This window comes from Schistocerca gregaria, chromosome 3, assembly GCF_023897955.1.
Source record: "Schistocerca gregaria isolate iqSchGreg1 chromosome 3, iqSchGreg1.2, whole genome shotgun sequence".
NCBI classification, from domain to species: Eukaryota; Metazoa; Arthropoda; class Insecta; order Orthoptera; family Acrididae; genus Schistocerca; species Schistocerca gregaria.
This window is the reverse complement of record NC_064922.1, coordinates 799465113-799486579: the sequence shown is the minus strand read 5'-3', so window position 1 is coordinate 799486579 and position 21467 is coordinate 799465113. Positions and strand designations below refer to the sequence as shown.

Genomic DNA, 21467 nt, shown 5'->3' with positions numbered 1-21467 from the left:
TAATAACAATAATAATAAGTGCAAGGAGACTAACATTCAGTGCTAGCAATACAGTCATTGTAGTTGCATATAATACTGGCCATGCTCGGCAGTTGCCGTGAGTCCTCGGTTATACTTGCGAAATTGTGTGCTCGCTCTCCTTTTTACTCTGGTAGTGTTCACTTCTACCCAACTACACACAAACAACCAGTTTATGGTCGTAAAAGGCAGTGGCAGCAATTCGGTATTCTGTTCTCCGAGCATACACAGATGGCGAGTTTGAAGAGGACGCCTCAGGACCCGCTATAGGGTTTAAAGCTGGTATAGAATGGCTCTGAGCACTATGGGACTCAACTGCTGTGGTCATTAGTGCCCTAGAATTTAGAACTACTTAAACCTAACTAACCTAAGGACATCACACACATCCATGCCCGAGGCAGGATTCGAACCTACGACCGTAGCAGTGGCACGGTTCCGGACTGCGCGCCTAGAACCGCGAGACCACCGCGGCCGGCTGCAGGTATAGAGAACACATTTCTGGTCTCTACTGTTAAAACCAGAAAGAATGGCCCGAATGGACTCAGAGACTGCGCAGAGAAAAAGTGTACCGCCAATAACACTGCAAGGTAACGGTGTTCACGAGGATACAACAGCTGTCAAGCCTGTCAGGAAACCTGTTATTATTCGGCCTTCTGTCGCTGTCGTAAGATGGTAAATCCAAAAGAACTAAAGGGTGTTTCACAATTCTTAATATAGGATTCTAATGGCTGTATGAGGGACTTAGTCTGAAAATTTTCCCTCTTCATGTAAATTAAGTTTGAAGATTGAGTCACTTTCAATTCTCCCTCTTCTCGGAATGCACACAGCCGATACAGTGAACTCTGACCTGCGTGTTCTACAAGAGCGATGGGGACCCTGTTGTTCGCTGCACAAGTTGTATCTGCGACGCATGCTTCCATGCATACGATCCACAAACCCTGTTGTGCATGCGTGGAGTGCCACAACGGCCCTTGTCGTTGGCACCATTTCAGTTCCTAGCGACCGCTCTTACAGTTCGACAAAAACGTTGCGAAGTGGACTGAGGAGATACGGAAACGTTTTCGATACATGCGTTGGTCAGCTCTGCCTTTACGTAACGTACTATGAAACGTTGAATTTCAAAGTGATCCAGTCTTCAAAGTTATTTTGTGTGTTTTGTATAATATTGAGTGCATTATGCCGGTTGTAAGTGAAATCAAACGTGGGAAAATTGTTGGTGCTCGCATGGTACGAGCTTATGGATATGGGTTCCTTACCAAAACTTAATCTACAAGTGTCCTTTATGAAGCCTCTAGATACCTGCAATAGGAATTCGATTTCCGAATCTTCAGTGTTGCCATTTGACTCTGAAATCATTGCGATTTGGATCAATAAATACATGGGTGAATAACGATGCAAAAGGAAATTATTTGTTTTCATCTGCTAGGAAAAAAGACGAGTGTTCGTTAGAAGAGCATTCAAACAAAGATGTAAAGGTAGAAGCAAATACTCCTACGCCTCAAAGAGATCAAACGCTGTACCAAAATGTGTGTGGGCTCGTGTTAAATTCTAAATCTCTGTGAGTTGCCACATTTTCATTCCAACAGAACATATTCTAAGATGACTAACATATATGCAGGGAGCAGATAGAGAAATATCGTGATAAGCAGCTTGCGACCATGGGCCTCCGCAACTTGTCAACAGCATTACAGGATCGTATTCTCGTAGCAGACAAGCACTACCCAGCCGAGGTGGCCGACGGGTTCTAGGCGTTACAGTCTGGAACCGCGAGCACACTACGGTCGCAGGTTCGAATCCTGCCACGGGCATGGATGTGTGTGATGTCCTTAGGTTAGTTACGTTTAAGTAGTTCTAAGTTCTAGGGGACTGATGACCTCAGAATTTAAGTCGCATTATAAAAAAAATTAAAAAAACTGGGCTCTAGAGTCATCTCTGAGCAGGGTGGCGACATAATGGATGCTCATTAGGAAAGAAAAGTTTCATAAGCCCACCCGCCCATCCAGATTTAAATGTACTGTGACTTCCCTACATCGCTTAGATTTTGGGATGGTTTCTCAGGGAAAAGATGTGGTCCACTTCTCTCTCAATCCATTCCCAATTAGTGCATATGCAGGCCCTAATTATCTCATAGTTAACGGAAATTGAAATGCTAACCATCGGCTTTTTTTTTTTTTTTAATTATACTCCGGGCCTGTGCAGCCAATGTAGAACTGTTTGCGTAAAAGGTTCGGCACCTTATGCTAAAGGCTGGTATGATAGCATGTATGCTGTTGCAACCGTGTTCAATGAACAGTAATAGCAGCTGCCTCAAACTCACAATGAGCACATGACCTACGTTACCGAACTGTTGGGTGAGGAACTGTAATGCTTGTGGACGATTTGTACATACGTACGAGTCAGTCGCTACCATTACGACCACAATTTGTCATCTTGCATAGTTAAACAGCCTAGCTCCCAAATTTTAACTATACTGTGTTGGGGACACGACACGAGATCTGCAGTGCATTGAGATCGAGGAACCTTTTTAGGAACATCATGTCCTCATACATTTATGACATATCAGCAGCAATTATTGAACTCCAGTATTCAATGGTTGGTCAAAAACATGGAAACACCACGAGAAAAGCTTTGCTTGAACATAAATACAGATGCCAAACAAGCCTGCAGCTTGAGAACCAACGGCACCTGTGCAGTGTCCTCAATAGATCGCAACTTAGCCGCAGCCAGAACAGTGTTCTATGTCGTTTTTAGTGCATTCTGTCGGAGCTAAGTCAAATCGAAAAAGGGAAAATTGTTGGTGTTCGTACAGTGGGGGCTTCCATAACCGAGGAAGATGTTCGGTGTTTTAAGAGGCACCGTATATTATTTTGATGAAATGTAAGCTGTTTGCACCTTAGAGGCATAAATATTGACTGATAAACATGTAAAATACAACCATAAATGCCAGTAAATGGCGCATCACTCTGATTCCGTTGGTGGTGGGTAAATTAATACACCCCTGGAAATGGAAATAAGAACACCGTGAATTCATTGTCCCAGGACGGGGAAACTTTATTGACACATTCCTGGGGTCAGATACATCACATGATCACACTGACAGAACCACAGGCACATAGACACAGGCAACAGAGCATGCACAATGTCGGCACTAGTACAGAGTACATCCACCTTTCGCAGCAATGCAGGCTGCTATTCTCCCATGGAGACGATCGTAGAGATGCTGGATGTAGTCCTGTGGAACGGCTTGCCATGACATGTCCACCTGGCGCCTCAGTTGGACCAGCGTTCGTGCTGGACGTGCAGACCGCGTGAGACGACGCTTCGTACAGTCCCAAACATGCTCAATGGGGGACAGATCCGGAGATCTTGCTGGCCAGGGTAGTTGACTTACACCTTCTAGAGCACGTTGGGTGGCACGGGATACATGCAGACGTGCATTGTCCTGTTGGAACAGCAAGTTCCCTTGCCGGTCTAGGAATGGTAGAACGATGGGTTCGATGACGGTTTGGATGTACCGTGCACTATTCAGTGTCCCCTCGACGATCACCAGAGGTGTACGGCCAGTGTAGGAGATCGCTCCCCACACCATGATGTGCCTCAGTCGTATGCAGTCCTGATTGTGGCGTTCACCTGCACGGCGCAAAACACGCATACGACCATCATTGGCACCAAGGCAGAAGCGACTCTCATCGCTGAAGACGACACGTCTCCATTCGTCCCTCCATTCACGCCTGTCGCGACACCACTGGAGGCGGGCTGCACGATGTTGGGGCGTGAGCGGAAGACGGCCTAACGGTGTGCGGGACCGTAGCCGAGCTTCATGGTTGCGAATGGTCTTCGCCGATACCCCAGGAGCAACGGTGTCCCTAATTTGCTGGGAAGTGGCGGTGCGGTCCCCTAAGGCACTGCGTAGGATCCTGCGGTCTTGGCGTGCATCCGTGCGTCGCTGCGGTCCGGTCCCAGGTCGACGGGCACGTGCACCTTCCGCCGACCACTGGCGACAACATCGATGTACTGTGGAGACCTCACGTCCCACGTGTTGAGCAATTCGGCGGTACGTCCACCCGGCCTCCCGCATGCCCACTATACGACCTCGCTCAAAGTCCGTCAACTGCACATACGGTTCACGTCCACGCTGTCGCGGCATGCTACCAGTATTAAAGACTGCGATGGAGCTCCGTATGCCACGGCAAACTGGCTGACACTGACGGCGGCGGTGCACAAATGCTGCGCAGCTAGCGTCATTCGACGGCCAACATTGCGATTCCTGGTGTGTCCGCTGTGCCGTGCGTGTGATCATTGCTTGTACAGCCCTCTCGCAGTGTCCGGAGCAAGTATGGTGGGTCTGACACACCGGTGTCAATGTGTTCTTTATTCCATTTTCAGGAGTGTACAACGCCTTACTGTTGTTCAAGGTGTAACTTTGTTGAAGCAGAAAGTAAATGACGCAAGATCCAGTGAATAATGTCTTCTAAATTTCGCAGAAATGTACACCGACGTTGGTAGATTATACTCGGATTACTGACATTGTATTCTCCGCTCATAGACGTTAGTCCGATTTACTACTATTTCCCGAATTAAGACGTGCTGACAACAGATAAGTTATTGTTGTATGTCTAAAGTAAATAAATTCCCACTTTGAATCTAAAGATTCATGGTATTGAGTTTTACTTAGAAGCGTTAACAGATTCTGCTGTATCTGAAAATACGAGTACAGTTTGTCGTTATAAAAAAGTGTGTTCATCGCATTTCATCCACTGAGAAAACTACACTAATTGTGTACACGTGCAACATATCCGTTGCGCTGACATTTTATATGATGCTAAGACATTGTCACCATGAGAGTACTCATAATCCTCATATATTTTTTGGACTGTGCTTCAGACAAGGACTTCATGAACATTGTAATAAATTTCGTAGTTTATAACACAGTGTGAAACTGTCAAATTCTTCCCATTATTCAGTTCATCCTTGTTAGAGAGAGTAGACGCTTCTGCAGCAGATATAAACAGAATTGGCATACGACATATTTCATTAATTCTCTGCGATTAAAAATCAAGTAAATAAATGAAAACTTCGTTTACTGACTGTCAGCCGAAGTGTTATAATTGAGTAGCGACCACGACAGTGCTTCACAATCGCTAAATATGTATAGGAATTGATATATGCAATAATCCGCTTTACCTCCCCTCTCCTTTTCATCTCCTCTCCCTGCCTCTTTCTGTGTCCATTACCCCTTCCGCCCTCTCTCTGTCTATCTCCTTCTACCCCTGTCTCTCTCCAACGCCTCCTACCATCTCTCTGTGTCCGTCTCCCCCCTCCCCTCTTTATGTCCATTCCCCTACCCCTCTCTGTCCACCTCCTCTTCCCTCCTCTCTCTGATTGTATCTCTTACTGCTATTACAGATTCATATTCCGTAGCAGTATTCTAGTAATATGCTGATAAGCCATAAACACAATTTTTCTTTTTTCTGTGAAACCCGTATGCGAGGAATAAAACAAGACAATCCATTTTTGTGCTACAATTTTCGAAATATATAGCCTATATTTCAATGTATATTGGGGTACAGTGCAAAACATTGATGTAACTCGGTCAAGAACTTTTAGAGATTATTGCTAATAACGATGTCCCCTTGTATGTGATATTTATACTTAAACACCACACATACTGAAACAATATGTAATCTATCTCCATCCGAAAGTTTATTAATATATCGTGTAAAAATATGAAGTAAGTCTGTCAGAACCTATTGAGAATTTGGGTAACATTTCCTGTTTATATATTACATACCTATGTACATAGATAGTTTTGATATATTTATATTAAAAACATATACTGCCTAAATCCGTCCGAATGTCCGTTATTGTATCTTGTAAAAATTCAAAGAAAATCAGTAAAGAAATTTCAAGGTTTTGGTAACAACTTTCCCCATTTGTAGTATGTTACGTATATATATTTGTGGTGTATTACATATACACCTATGTCCCTGTGATTGTTCATTAGAGTATCGTGAAAAAATTTACAGTAAAGAGGCCAAGAACTTTTCGAAATATTTGGTACCAACACCCACACCCACCCACACACACACACACACACACACACACACACATATATATATATATATATATATATATATATATATATATATATATATATATATATCAGCCACAGGTGGTTGATGAAATGGCTGTTACTAAGGCAGACAACGCTGCGCGCAATTCACGATCGTCAGGCAGTGCGCGTGTTGTGTCACGACAGTTGAACTTCCTGTGGTCCACTGTACGGAAGGTGCTTCGAACCATTCTCAAATGGTATCCGTACAAGATCCATATCGTACAGCAGCTTGCACCATAGGACGCACAAGGACGCATTGACTTCGCTCTCCAGATCCTCGCCGGGATTGAAGTTGACGACGGCTGGCCTTAGACCATATTATGGACAGACGAAGTTCGTTTTTCTCTGACGCGTGAGTTGCACACACAGAATTGCAAAGTGTGGAGATCTTCACCTCCAGTCACTGTGCATGAAGTTCCTCAATATGATGTGGCTTCAAGGCTACTATCATCATAAGCCCATTCTTTCTTGAACAGGTTGGCGCTCAAGGATGGAAGATGTGCAGTATGGCTGTCCAGCGTTAATGCTGTATGCTTCCCAGCATGTCATTCCCACGATACAGGAGAGAGACGAATTGAAACTAACAGTTTTCATGCCAAATGGGGCCCCACCGCACATCGCTCGTCAAGTTCTCCTGCTCCTCCGAAACACATTTGGAAATGATCGAATTATCAGCCGATCGTTTCGAAAGGCTTGCCCGGCTCTATCACCTGATCTCGCTCCCTGGTAATTTCTGGTTGTGGGACTGCCTGAACGACAGTGATTACAAGGGGAGCATTCACACAAGTATGGAAACGGCCTTGCCGCAGTGGCTACACCGGTTCCCGTCAGATCACCGAAGTTAAGCGCTGTCGGGCGTGGTTGGCACATGGATGGGTGACCATCCAGGCCACCATGCGCTATTGCCATTTTTCGGGGTGCACTCAGCCTCGTGATGCCAATTGAGGAGCTACTCGACCGAGTAGTAGCGGCTTCAGTCAAAAATACCATCATAACGACCATCATAATGCCCCTCCTATACGCATCCTCCTCTAGGAAAACACGGCGGTCGGAAGGTCCCGATGGGCAACTTGTGACCTGTAGACGGAGTGGTGGATTCACACATGTGCTGATATGAAGCGCAGCATATCAGCCAGCATACCTATGGATATGCTTCCCTCTCCTGTGCAGAAAGCCATCCTGCGCCTCCAGACTCTCCTCGACTCTGATGGGCGCCATATTGTCCCTTTTGTTGCAGCAATGGTACCGGTATGTAATGGTAGAATGTACAGCAGCAGCACATTAGAAGTGTTTCCATTGAATTGATTCTCCATTATTTCTCTTCCCCATGTCCTTGAAATTAATGCTACAATGTTTGGTTCTCGTACGGTAACTAGTTTTCGTGTAAAAAATGGAAACCTTAACTGCCTTGTAACTGTACAAAGCGACCCACGACCCGCTCTCAGAGCATCGATTCTGTCAGTCTCTCTCTCCTGGTTTCCAAAAGTCATAGAATGTCCTCCTCAGCGCACTGCTGGAGTAGCATTACTGGAACAACGGATATCGCGGAGAAACCGGGGCGTTATATGTTCCTGAATAGTTTAGACGGTACAAGCACTTACCATCCTGGTACGAGTCCCGGGTCAACACACTGTTTTGGTCCTAGTTTCAGTCATTTATCTGAGTAAATTATGTAATGCGAAATACATGAAAAACTGATTCAAGGGCAGTTTATTTTGGACAGTCTGTACTGAACGACCACTCTGATCTAGAATCTATATGTAAATGTTTCCTAGTTTATAAACACCAGACTTTGCGCCAGTTTTCCGGTATAAGTTCTGAAACTTCTCTCTGTGTCTCACGGCGTGAGGGCATGTGCCTCTGTTGATGGTGATCGATCCTTCAGACCGGGACATTAAGCTCGGCAGGAGCTTGGTGCTTCATGGGAGGAGCAGACTGTGCTATCCCCCTCCTTTCTCTCATCATTACGCCACGCAAATATGGCACGTTCATTACAGTCACCTTCACTACTTAAGAAACAAGTGACACACTGTGCGAAGGAAGAGGACATCGTGTGGAGAGAAAAAGTTATTTCTTTTGTTTTGGGGCATAAAAGCTGTTTCTATTCCAGTTTTATACTCAGCTTACTTTGTCGTTTCCGTAGTGTTTCTTTACAGCTTCATACCCAGACATATCCATACGTATAGACAAAGTTATCTAGATGAAAGACACTCACAAGTATAAATTATTGTTCATCGAAAAGTCCATGACTGTCCCGCCAGTTCAGTGCCCAAGGGGCACAGTATTACAGCGATCAGACACGTCGTGATTGTCAGACGCGCTGACGAACTGCTGAGCTCCTAAACTGCTTTGTTTGTTGCCCTTCTCATTCCCTTGCTTGAGGGAGAGGGGGGGGGGGGGGGGAGGGACGGGCTCTTTGAGAGCTTGCATTACGTTTTCCGTATTTTGTTGCACAGGTACGTTTCAAATATTTATTTTTTCATATTTCGTGCAAAAGTGCAATTAAAAAGTTTTTACAACACCAGATTTTTCAAGCAATTTGAGGTTCATTAATGATACAATAAAATATAATACTTTCTAATTTTGTTGTGTGTATGTACTACAACACACTATAGGACTTTTATTAACAGTGATATTTAGTAGCTTTCTAGGATGATACATTTTCGTTTTGGATACCCAAAATTTTTTTTGCTAATTACACTGGGTTTAGTAATATTGTGTGGGTAAGGTAACAGGTTTTGTTTTGAGGTGGATGATGTATGTGTCTTAGTGTAGTTTTGTGAAGCTGCTTTCTTTTGAGTGTATTTATGTTGGTGGCGTTCTCTTAGGTTATCACTTCGATTATTTCTAACACTGTTATGCTGCCTTATAGTGTCCGATGTTGGTGGGAGGCGAAGGTACTTTTATATAATCTACAACCGAAATTAGTTGCTCTGTCTTCGGTCCAAGTATGCGGGAAGTGGGTAGTTAGTTGCTCTGTCTTTGGTCCAAGTATGCGGGAAGTTGGATATCTTGGATTAAGGATTCCATGTTGGGAGCAAGGTCTGGGTATTCTTTGCTGATGTGCACTACCGTAAGAGCTGGTTGTATGTATTTGATTTCAAATTGTTACCTCAAGAACGTGTGCCGCCTTTATGGACACCCTCAAGGCCCCAAATATAGGGTGCCGTTGCACCGCACTGTCAGTAAAGTAAGGGCTCTTAGATATTTTTCTGGCAAAATACCAGACGAAAGAACTAAGTTCTTATATGGGTAAATGCACTCATTACATCCGCAGATCTGTGGATTTTGTAAAACCCCTCCACAGCTTCAGGATGAAAGACTCAGATATCCCGGTGCTTATCAACGTCCTTTCGTTATTCACCAGTGTGCCTCTTCGAGAGTCAGTAGAGTTTACTGGCCAGAAATTTAATGAGAAGACCACCGATCTCTTCAGGTATGTCCTCACCTCCACACTCTTTTTTTAATGGAAAATACTTTGAACGAACGGAAGGAGTCACAATGGCAGTCCGCTCAAGCCTGTGGTTGCGAACATTTATAACGAGAACTCGAGGAGGAAGCCCTGGTGTTATCCATATGCAAACCCACGTGTTTTTGTTCATCATATGGATGAGATGTCCGTCATCTGACCTCATGGAAGGGCCATGACTTCCTTACACACTTGAACTCGACACATCCCAGAATCAAATTCACAACGGAGACCGAAGCAAAAGAAAGATTACCTTTCGTGGACGTCATGGTCAAGACAAGACCTGAAGGCACTCTGGACCATACGGATCGCCCGACATGAATGTCACCGAACATTAATTGAGCTTAATCGAGAGGTCAGTTCATTAAACAACAAGACCGTGCCCCCGCAACACTTTCGCAATTAGGGATGCACAAAATCCTGCACCGGCAATAGTTTCGCAAGTATGGACGGCTATAGAATCACCATGGATCTAAGTTTAATATTTCTGCAGTGAACCTCCGACGACTTGTTGAGTCCATGACTCGTCGAGATGCTGCATCATGCTGGACAAAACGAGGCCCGCCACTGTATTAAGACGTATCCCATGACTTTTGGCACGGCGTACTTTCATCATATAATTCAACAGCTTTCAGAGCACTTCTTCTTTCTGAGAGCCGAATGATTCTATCGCCAACCCTGGCAACCAGATTGCCAGCCCCCGACCCCCTCATTCTGTGTGTTTTTTTTAATTTGTTTGTCAGGCTAGACGCAGAGCATTCCCTGGGGACTGAGTGTTTCGCCGCCCCCACAGTCGAGGCTAGCGGGGGCGGCAGATTGCGAGCGCGTGGCTGCCTCATTGGCATGCGCTGGCGCCAGTCTAACCACTGAGCACTCCAGTCGCGTCCACCGCTCTGGATTCGCATCTGTCGCAGCGGGACGGCTCCACAGATGTAAGGCTCACAAATTGCACAAGGGAATCAATTTGCGGTGTACTGGAGTCTCGTGGGTGTGATTTACTTCATGCAGCGTGGGCCTAAGTGTGGGTGAAGCTGTGGTTTTCCACTGCCATGTACATATACATATTGAAAGCTTCGCGCATGCACAAGTAGTGTCCCAAAAACATCTCACTACTGTGTGACTTGTTCCCACTGAAGTGTCGCCCATGTATTCCGATCTAGAATAGCCTTCGCCATCCTATTTCTGAATACGAACATTAACTATGTAAATTACTTTCGATCGTGTGATACCATTAATCTAAACTGAATGAGACTATTTGTAAATGAAGTTGGATAGATAAGATGGCTATGAACAGTACAAAAAATGACTTCCTCATCAAATAGTTACAACACACCGGCTAATTGTCACGTACGGGAAATGTATGTTAAAAATGACGAAATTTCTCCAGCTGTATTGAGATGTTGGTTTTATTGGCTTCTATTTTCGATGTTGTTACATTATCTTCAGGCCCTGAATACAACATACCATACATAAGCGACCAGTGCAACAACAGTAATTCATGAGTTATTATGCAAAACAATTCTATTGTAACCATAAAACATAATGGGTAACTTTAATGTACTAATTATATTTTTGGTCATTTGCTTTAAAATGCCATCACTCTGGACATTAACCATTTACGTGGTATCACTAAATACAAATGAAGCTGTATATGCACAATCGTTTTACGATAGGTTATTATCAGGTATTAAAAATGGGAGTATATAAAAGCTTAAGCGACAAGCTGTTATTCTAATGGACAATAACATAGGCGTGGAACATAGTATTTTTTTTTCTTTTTTTTCTTTAAATAAAGAATTATAAAAAGGAGAAGGTACGCATTGCCAATCAGACATATGTCTGGCAAACTTCATTGTTTTCTAGTAGTGAACAGTGGGTAGGGTAGACTAGCGTTACGTTTGCAAAATTCTGTAGTGTCATCATATTAAAGTAACAGTGGCGTAATTTACTTAGCCAGATTCGTTCCTAACACCACGAAAGAAATGGTAAGGGACGGAAAAAATGGTGTGAAACCCAGTTGATGCAAGGTAGTCAATAGTGTAAAATACATGCTAATCAATTTAAAAAACTATTCATTCTAATAAAAGTAAAAGTTAACACGTTGCTGAAATAATTTCTATGTCGGTGTCTCATCGAAGGCTATGACCAGGGTCTAAAATAATCAATTCCAGTAATTTTACATGGTCAAAAGTACGACCAGGTACACGGCAATGCTCTAAATAGAAGCAATCTAGGTAATATCAGTTGAAATAAACGGTCATATATGTATTATATTTGTTGTTTCTCTAATACACACAAACACAGCAACTCAGTAAAATATACGGTGTGTAATTCTAGTATTAAGTATGTGATCTCGTCGAGTGTCAGTTCGCGTTAATTACGATCAATGATGAGCGTAATGTCTATTTACTAAGTGCAAATAGTCTACTGAACCAATCACTACTACAACATGGGGACTACCTTCATTTTGTCTTTATAATTCAGTTGTTGTATAGAATTGGTTGTTAAAACAGTAGTACTAAGATTTTCGTTCAAATTGTAATGGTAAATTTTAATAAAATATTTGCAATTGAATAAAAGATTATTCTGAAATTTAATTGTTGTTACGATATCTGAAGTAAATAACATTAAAAATAAACTATTAGCTTTCCTTTTCGTTACCGTACACAATGAAAACAAATTCCGACAATCAATATTTAAGTTATGTTAAACTAAGTCTCTATCTCTAAGATGAAATACCATTAACTGAAAGCAGACGGTAACGAATAACAATGAAGTTTCTAAACACATTACTGACAATTCGCCCTGGTTACCAAAATGTGGATATTTTTAAACCTAATGTATACCTTAAATTACAATGCTTCGTGATTAACGGTTAAGAAAATAAGAGATATTTTTGTATTACCTTATTCTAGATGTGTTGTCTCTCTATTTAAATCATTTGAAAATCATCCTCTGTCCTCAATTACACAAAGAAGTATCTCAGATAATATTCATTCCATGTTCGACACGTTCACCATCAAATCTCTTCACTCAAAGACGACTCTGAGCTCCCTCTCTCTCTCTTTCTCTCTCTCTCTCTCTCTCTGCAGTATGTTCACTCAATCACTCGTCTCTACTAACAGTACAATCGCTGGTCACAGAATAGACATTATACAGAAAGAAAGGCAGAGGGCAACTTCTTTCATTCGTATTAAGTCAAGCGTTGCTGTCGACGCCATATTGAAAAAGAGCAAACACGGAACGATGGCTGCTTACTGTTTTTATAGCTCGGCTCTAAACGCTCTTACGAAACAGAAGTAATTTAACCAACTAAATGAAACTTTTACGAAGGTACGCTAATTAATGGGGTTGCCGTAAAATTCTATAGCATATGCTTTTATATTCAGCACTGTTCAAATGTGCAGGATGTCAACTGCCGCTGCTTCTAGCTTCAGATGGCAATGAAGGTAATTTTTTAGTATCAGTTTCTTCCTTATTGCAGCAATTTCATTTTTTTTGGATTTTAAGCTGATAAACCCACTTCCAACAGAAACAGCAGAGGCAGTGCTGAAATATTGATTCTTGTTTCCGGCTTAAAATAACGCATAGGTATTATTTACTAGCGAGTTTGGATGACGTTTTACATCCATCCAAAATTAATTCAAAAGAAAATGGCCTGCACAAATAGCTGAACTAGTTAAGGCGGTCGCTCACAATTAGCGGAAAACCCAGGTTCAACTCCCGGTCCGGCACAAATTTTCAGATGTCGCTAACAGGTAATACATCTGTACCTACCACAATGGATATCCAGAAACTCGTAGTCAATGAATTTATTGAATTAACGTAAGTATTCAGAATGAGCGGAGTGAGCGCTGATATGAAACTGTGTGCCCGATCAAGACTCGAACTCGGTATCTCTGCCTTTCGCGGGCAAATGGTCTACCGACTCAGCTATCCAAGCACGACACACGACCCCTAGCCATTACTTTAAAAAAAATGATACAAATTTGAATTAGGCCCAGACCTGTTAGTATTATGAAACACGAATCATACTTTTTTAAAATAAATGACGATTGATAGATGTCAAGCTTTGTCCTAAATGTGAGATGTTTTCCATTATGTGGCTGTTTTTGTAGAATATCTTTCTTCACCATTTTCTTTCAGCAGTACGTTCAACTATAAATGTCGATCACTAGTTCGTCGCCGCGAGGGTTTAGCCGAGCAATCTAGGGCGCAGCAGTCATGGACTGTGCGGCTGGTCCCGGCGGAGGTTCGAGTCCTCCCTCGGGCATGGGTGTGTGTGTCTATCCGTAGGACAATTTAGGTTAAGTAGTGTGTAAGATTAGGGACTGATGACCTTAGCAGTTAAGTCCCATTAGATTTCACACACTTTTGAACATTTGAACTAATTCGTCCACTTGCACGACTGTTCACACGACAGAGCTGCACGGTGCCTGCACGTGACGCCGTCAGGAAATGCTCTAAGATAAAGTATTTTAATACTATTTTCTTCATACTTTGCTCAGGTATGGCTTTGCTAACAACTGTAAAGGCAGTTTTTATTATTTGAGCTACGCTTAGTACACAGCAACTCATCACCTAAAGTGATCAAAACGTAAAGCAGCCAGCGACCACGTTTTTCGCTGTAAAGTCTTCAAATTTTGTGGTGCAGAGTACTAACAAATGACTGTATCACGGGAATTATGAGCATTATCGAAAAACTAGACACTTCGTGATTATGTTGTGATATGAAACTAAGATAGGAAATAAATCAATTTTTTGCGAGACTTAGTTTCCTCATAATCATATGAGAGGGATTATGTACAGTAGTGATGAAAACTCGCAAATGCGTAACAAGTTGTTTTCAGTTTTCTAAAAGAAGAATAAGCCTCTACTGTAAAACTAACTTCAGGAGTCGATATAGTTTTGCTTCGTTTACGTACAGAATTTTTACATAGTAATGAGCTTTTGTTGTTTATAGATATAAATTCATAAAATTACTTTTTCTACTGTCATCCGCTTCGTTTGAAACGCACGATACTTTCCTGTTTATTATATACATCTAACTTTAAAATTTTATGTACCAATTGTCTAGATGTATGTAAGCCTAGCGACTAAAATGCACAAAGAACAAAATAAACAAACCGTACTCGTTCGCTTTCAGCTTCAGACAGAGCTGTTTACTCGGTTTCAATATAGAAGACTTCACAGGAGCGCACTAAATTTTGGTGCTAGGATTGCAGCCGAGTTTCAACTCTATATTCTCTATTCTGCGGCAGTGTTCTACGGGACTTGTTACACCAACGCTGCCCTCGTGAGGAAGTGGAAACAAGGGCGAGAGTGTTACAGAAGCGTACGAAGAGGACAGAAGCTGATAAGGCTCGACCAAACGGCATTTCTCCACTTTCGGTGGGCAATAGCGTTAATATCTCCAACATCGTCCAGCCACACCACAGTACGGCAGCTACGTTGCTGCAATGTTGACAATCTATTACGGCCATAGCCATAAAATATGGCCAGCGTAAACTCAACTTTACGATTCGGGAATGATTTAGCAAAAACAGACATAATGTCTTTTGGGACAACAGCAATCAGTGAAATTATAATGTTACTTAAAAACCGTCTTGATTGCAAATATTTTTATTCATATGACCGGTTTCGGTTCATTCAGAACCATCTTCAGATCTGATATTTCAGTTACAGGAGTAACCCCTCCAAATCGAGCAGTTTTCACATGCTACGTGACGTATCAGATCTGAAGATGGTTCTGAATGAACCGAAACCGGTCATATGAATAAAAATATTTGCAATCAAGACGGTTTTTAAGTAACATTATTCGGGAATGAGTTTGAGTATTCGCAGCGCCGTACAAACTTAAGTACAATCATGTTCGATCACACTTAACCCAAAGCTAGAGAGGCTTCTTTAATATATGAACACTTCTATAGGCTCTTTTCATGTAAATCGCAATAAAAATATTTGGCAGGTGATTATCATAACTAGCACATAACTTTACACCTGCATTCCGTTTTTGTACATCCCACACATGACTGAATTTTAATCGACGTTACTCTCAATCACATTTACATTACTGTTGCCAGTCTCTGCACATCCCATACAAAACTGCAGCAGTTAACGTGCATATTACCGTTACTTCCCATAGCACTGCCTATATCATTGATTACGGTCAGCGACAACGTTTCTAATTAACGTACACGTTTCACTGAATAACTGTGAGAATTACAATGTGCAGACTACCGCTTTCATTGCACTATACATTCCAATAGTTACATAAAACTAGACGCGTTGGTAAATAAAGGATATAATTCAGTAAATAAGTGCTAGAATTACATTACATAATACAAACGTTGTTAATCTGCTTTTTCCCAGCCGCTATTTAAATGCATTAATTCTAATTTCACAATATTTATTTTTAAATTTATCGTCCAATGCTGCCGAGACTCCACTTAAAATAAACATTCACGATGCAAATACACCTTGTGTCGTGATAAAAATCAAGATTCTTCCTTACCTGAATAACGAATACAATCACGAACTGGCTTCCTTCCTCTACAAGTAAGCTACATAAGGATCTGTAAGCATTTCAGCCAGTGGTGAATACAGGAAAACCTGAAGGAGGGGGCGATAAAGATATCTTGAGCCATCTTTACAATGTTGCCTTATGCTACAAAAAAACTTACAGTTGTGGTTCTCTTCTTTAAATGATGAATTGTACGTGGTGCGATGCATGGAGCATTTAACACTTAACAGAAAACAACATTAACATTAGCTTTCGAGCACTAGCCTTTTTTCCAGTAATAGCATACACGTTCAAACACACCAGAGAGACACCCCAAATCCATACTCTCATGGCCACAGTATTATTCTTCCATCCCAAAATTCATCATTCTACATGTTACAGCCATGTCCTGGTACGCGACAATGTTGAAAAACTTCTTTCTACTGTACCAATAGATGCAGGTAGCCAAACAAATATTTTTTACAGCGTGTGCAAAGCAGGATAATCAGATCTAGGATAAGCAGATAACGCTTGCATAACAGAATCACTATCAACTGATCACTCTCACTCTTGACTCACCTTCACAGTTTCATTTGCTACAAGTATGACGTTTTACCTATTCATTTTTCTGTCTTAATATTTCTTCTCTGAATGTAAACTAGCTTCCTATAATGCGAATAGTCGGTGTTTGCAGCGCTACGTATCGAAGGTTCTCTGTACAAGAAAACAGAAAAATATTGACAAGTTTTCTCGAGCGATTGCCAGACAGAATAACGTATCGCGTGCTACATAGTAAAGTACAACTACTTGATGACGTGATTCAGTCGTGTCGACTGACGAAAGAAACGAACGAATAGCGTGCGGACTCACTGGCGGGGGCGGCTTGGGTGACAATGTGGGAGGCCCCGAGGGGGGGGGGGGGGGGGAGGGGGCGATCGACCGCGCGCCAGCCATATGTATCCGCCATCTTTGGTTCTACATCAGTGACATTCTGAAAACATACTTTTATTAGTGTTGCATGTCCAAAACTCACGATGCGTTCTAAAATAATTGTAAACATCACACAGAATTATAAGGTTTTTGAAATAAAGAAGTCGAATTGTAAAGGGTATCAGACAAGAAAAATATCTATGGAATATTTCACAGTTTATTGTGTGTACTCCTACCTCTGGTAACTTGAATTTCAAATATTTCTGTGATTACTACTTGTTAACACATTCTAAACCAATCACATCGTGAATTTCATAGAAGGCACATGCCAAATAGATATTTCCGCTAATCAGTGAAACACTTCAGTTAGCTCCCAAACGCATTGAATAGAAGCTCGACTGTTTCTTTATGTGTTCCGAGAATTTGTCGAAGTGGTGAATGTCTACGTCCGCTTGAGCTGTCTGGGAGTGACTGTTATGGTATCAGTAGGCTGCATTGTCACATCAGAGACATCAAAACAGTTCATAAAAACAGTCATTTATCGGTGATTCACCACATCCATAAATGACTTTATTTTACCTAAATCCATACAACACACTCTCTATTTATATTGATGGAAAATACAAAATGAGTACCATAGTTGTTTACATACTGAAACATATTTATGGTATGATTATGACTAAGGGGTGGGGTGGGGGGGTGGGGGAGTGTGGGTGGCTGGGCTTCTTCCAGAAAATGTACATGTTGACAGTCTCTGATGTCAGATGGGTGCTCTTCTTAGGTTAGTCTAGAATCAGGTATTATGTTGTGAAGTAAGTTAAAACAACGACATGCTTAAGAATTTACAGGAAAGGATGTTCAAGAAGTCAGAAGAGCTTCTTGTGAGAAGTTGAATATAAAATATCACACTCTGTTATCGTGGTCATGTAGAACTAATATGTGAAAAGGAGTTGATATACAGGGTGAGTCACCTAACATTACCGCTGGATATATTTCGTATACCACATCAAATACTGACGAACCGATTTCACAGACCGAACGTGAGGAAAGGGGCTAGTGTAATTGTTTAATACAAACCATACAAAAGTGCACGGAAGTATGTTTTTTTTAACACAAACCTACGTTTTTTTTAATGGAACCACGTTAGTTTTGTCAGCACATCTGAACATATAAACAAATACGTAATCAGTGCCGTTTGTTGCACTGTAAAATGTTAATTACATCCGGAGATATTACAACCTAAAGTTGACGCTTGAAACCTCCGACGTTCAGTTGCGTGTTGTAACAAACACGGGCCACGGTCGGCGAGCAGAATCTGCAGGGACATGTTTACGATGACGACCGTGTTTACGAGTGTGGCTGTAGTGCACTGTTGTGGTTTGGTCTAGCTGTCACAGTGTCCGCATTTAGCGATTGCTGCTATTGTAATTCTGCATTCGTCTCCGCACGCAGACCAACTGTAGTACACCGTGTTCCCAGACGTCTGTGATAGTGTATAGTTGTAGGAACTGTGACCATGGTGTATTTGAACTCTGAAAAGGCGGAGATGATACTAATCTATGGCGAGTGTCGACGAAATGCAGCTGAAGCCTGCAGGGTGTATGCAGAACGGTACCCGGACAGAGAGCATCCAACGTGCCGCACATTGCAAAACATCTACCGCCAACTGTATGCAACAGCACGCAAACGGGTCCGTAACAGGCCCGTCACAGGAGAAGCGGGTGCAGTTGGTGTGTTAGCTGCTGTTGCTATGAACCCACATATGAGTGCAAGGGACATCGCGAGAGCCGGTGGACTGAGTCAAAGTAGGGTCATGCGCATACTGCATCGTCGCCGCTTTCACCCGTTTCATGTGTCGCTACATCAGCAATTACATGGTAATGACTTTAATCATCAAGTGCAATTCTGTCAATGGGCATTAACAGAGAATGCGTTGCAGCTCTTTCTGTTTACGGATGAAGCGGGTTTCACAAACCACGGGGCAGAGTATCTACGGAACATGTATTACTGGTCAGTGGACAATTCTCGCTGGCTCAGACAGGTAGAGCGACAGCGACCGTGGACTGTAAATGTATGGTGCGGAATCATTGGCGACCACCTCATTGGTACTCACTTCATTGAAGGGGCCCAAACAGCTGCAACATATATCTCGTTTCTACGGAATGATCTCCCAACGTTGCTCGAAAATGTCCCAATGGAAACGCGTCGACGTATGTGGTATCAGCATGATGGTGCACCTGCACATTTCACAATCAACACTATATATATATATATATATATATATATATATATATATATATATATATATATATAAAAGCAGATTTTGTAATGATCAGCACATAGAAATGCGTGCTTGTGAATTAGTAGTATGTTATTAATTGTAACTATTTATATACATCCACTGGGAAATCTTTGTGGAGCATATTGGTTCCTCATCTGTCACTCAGACAGTATCAATAGTCTGGATTTCAATGTAGATTTTCTATAGGAGTCTCGTGTAGAAAATTACTTTGAAACCTTATTTGGATTCTACAATTTTATTTCAATAATTATCTTCCCAACAATGGAGGACAAAGTTAGCAGGGACCTAACTGATTATGTTTTATTTCATGGAGCTCAAAGAAAGATATAACGGTACACCCAATAACAAATTCTCTCTCTGAATATGATTGGATAAATAATGTAGTGATGTGTAGGACAATTAGAAAAATTTATCATTGTAGGAAAAAAATTTTTAACAGTCTTTGGAAGGAGATGATCTGGGATGAAATTTATAATGGGCCCAATGCTGATGTAGAATTTAATCTACTCCATGATAAACTCACATCATTATTTGAAAATTAAATCTGAAAAAAAAAACGGACAAAGTTTCTCCTTGTCAATTGCTTCCATTCTGTAGAATAATTTCTGCATTCTTAACGTGTAAAGGGCAGTGGGTAGGAATTACTAACTCACAACTGCATTTTAAAAACTCGTAAAAAGTCAGTATGTAGCCATATTTTCGTAGTAAAATGTAATTTGAATGTAAGGTGACTATTTCCACATAGTTACGATAAATCGTAGGAATGATCCATGAAACAAGTAACTAAAAAAGCTAATGATGGTGAGCGTTGCTATAAAAGACATCAAATTATTTCAAGAGAGGATTACAGAATGCAATTACTATTAATTTATTTGAGTAGCGGTTTCCACCACAAGCGTTATTATCTTTATCAATAAGTGATTTTTGTGGTACAGTGAAGATAGAGAAGCAACTTAGCTTCTCACTGGCCTATCTGAGAGAAGAGAATTGAAGCGATTGAGAAGTCGGGTTACGGAAGGATTCTAAAAAGTAAGAATCAAGGAAGCTCTCTGAACATTAGGCTGGGACAGTAACGTATGGACGACTAGAAAAAGAAACAGGGCGACAGGACATGTGTTAAGCCGCTAGATTACAGCCTTGTCACTGTAGAGAAAATTGTGGCATGCATATCAAAAAGACTGTTAACATAAATTGGGCGATTCACAATTCCTATTACAGGCTTTCAAGGTTTTAGAGGAACGAATATCCGGAAAACCAATGTTCGTAAATTTATCATCTGGGCAGCCACACATTAAGGACGACCAAAATGTTTCTGTGTCGAGGTCACATTCATGTAGGTGCTTGCATAACGGCATCGGAATCGCGCTGGGTTGGATATATGCTGCAGAAACACTCTTAGACGAAAACTTTTTAATCACCCATTTTAGAATCGCTTTCTAGACTCCCGCCTAAAGTTAAGGTATTTAACAGTAAACCTGCACAACGATTTTGTCGAAAACGTTTTCCTGTCACCCAATTCCATCAGATACCACCATCATGCCACTATAACAACGTCTGCGAGAAACTGACGCACACAACTGGGAGGGTTAGTTGTGGAGCTCCACGAACGCAACCCCTTCTCGATTTTGAAGCGGACGTCCTTCGTCACGTAGAACAGAACCCCACGACGAGTACTCGTAACATTGCCAAGGGGTGTAAGTATAGCTCACGTCCACAGTGAAATATTGCACGCTCGCTGGGTGAGGCTAAATGAGCTAGCGTACCTCAGCAGCCAGACCTTTATTGGATTTCCAGGTTACAAGCAGGCAGGGTAACTTAGGCCACTAAACACAAGGAAAGGTCCGTTCTCATGACGTAATGACTGCAGTCCATGTTTGGTAACTATATATGGAAGGAATCAGCCGAGTTAAAAGTGAATACTTGCCAAAATTTCTTTTAAGTAATAGTGTTGGCATGGTTTTAATCCAGGGAACGGTCGCATGGAACGAAAAGATCTTCGGGAAAGATGAGGGACATAAGGCTACTAGTTTGCTACCGCATCTTACCACAATGCTTATGATATTGCTACGTACGTTAAACACTGACCATCGTCACCTAATCTCAGTTGATGAATTTAATAATGTTTCTCTAC

General features: G+C 41.8%; 1 protein-coding gene and 1 pseudogene across 1 annotated transcript in view; one reads left to right on the top strand and one right to left on the bottom strand.

Moving 5' to 3' along the window:
* Nucleotides 1-21467, bottom strand: part of LOC126355609 (5-hydroxytryptamine receptor 1-like) — a 569460-nt gene that overhangs the window by 262280 nt on the left and 285713 nt on the right. The gene's annotated exons all lie outside the window — the stretch shown is intronic.
* On the top strand, nt 6924-7041 carry LOC126357298 (5S ribosomal RNA; annotated as a pseudogene).